The sequence below is a fragment of the Colobus angolensis genome, unplaced genomic scaffold, assembly GCF_000951035.1.
Source record: "Colobus angolensis palliatus isolate OR3802 unplaced genomic scaffold, Cang.pa_1.0 Scaffold82, whole genome shotgun sequence".
Lineage (NCBI taxonomy): Eukaryota > Metazoa > Chordata > Mammalia > Primates > Cercopithecidae > Colobus > Colobus angolensis.
In genome coordinates this window covers 7,783,685-7,785,014 of record NW_012122043.1, presented here as the reverse complement: position 1 = coordinate 7,785,014, position 1,330 = coordinate 7,783,685, and positions in this window count along the sequence as shown.

Sequence of the window (1,330 nt, the reverse complement as noted above, 5' to 3'; positions counted from 1 at the left end):
TCCAGCCTGGGTGACAGAGAGAGACTCTGTCTCAAAAAAAAAAAGAAAAGAAACATTTATAATCTATTCTGTCTTCAGCCTGCTACTTGGAGGCTTCATCTGCATGATAAAATTCTGGTCTCCACAACCTCTTATTGGAACCCAGACATTCTTTTCTATGGATAATAACTTTCAACCTTTGCCAATCAGAAAAATTTAAAACCTACCTATGACCAGCCAGGCGCAGTGGCTCACGCCTGTAATTTCAGCACTTTGGGAGGCTGAGGCAGGCAGATCACCTGAGGTCAGGAGTTCAAGCCTAGCCTGGCCAACATGGTGAAACCCCATCTCTACTAAAAAAATACAAAAATATTAGCCAGGCGGGTTGATGTGTGCCTGTAGTCCCAGCTAATCAAGAGACTGAGGCAGGAGAATCGCTTGAACCCAGGAGGTGGAGGTTGCAGTGAGCCAAGATCACACCATCACACTCCAGCCTGGAGGACAAGAGCAAGACTTTGTCTCAAAAAATAAAAATAAAAAATAAACAAATAAATAAATAAATAAGCTACCTATGACCTGGAAGCTCTCTCTCCCCTAGCCCCTTGGAGTTGTCCTGGCTTTCTGGACCAAACAAATGTATTAACATATCTTAGATGTATTTGATTGACAGATCATGTCTCTCTAAAATGTATAAAACCAAGTTGCTCCCTGACTACCTTGGATACATATCCTCAGCATCTCCTGAGGGCTGTGTCACAGGCCATTGTCACTCATATTTGACTCAGAATGAATCTCTTCAAATATTCTACAAAATTGGACTCTTTTCATCACCAGATCCATGGTCTGTGCTTGTGTGAGGAAGTACGAGTAGAAATAACTGAATATAGGCTGGACATGGTGGCTCACGCCTGTAATCCCAGCACTTTGGGAGGCCAAAGCGAGTGGATCACCTGAGATCAGTTGTTCGAGACCAGCCTGGCCAACATAGTGAAACCCCCTCTCTATTAAAAATACAAAAATTAGCCGAGTGTGGTGGTGGGCACCTGTAATCCCAGCTACTTGGGAGACTGAGGCAGGAGAATCACTTGAACCCTAGAGGTGGAGGTTGCAGTGAGCTGAGATTACGCCATTGCACTCCAGCCTGGGCAACAGAGCAAGACTCTGTCTCAAAAAAAAAAAAAAGGAACTGAATATTGACGTAGACAAGAGTTTGTTTTCCTACCCTCTTCCTAAATTCTAAAAAAAAAAAAAAAAAGTTTTCCTTGAAAGAAGCTTTAGACCAAAATGATGGCTTTGATCCTTCTGTAAAGAATTGTCTTCTCATCCCAGCACATCACAGCCATTCTGCATC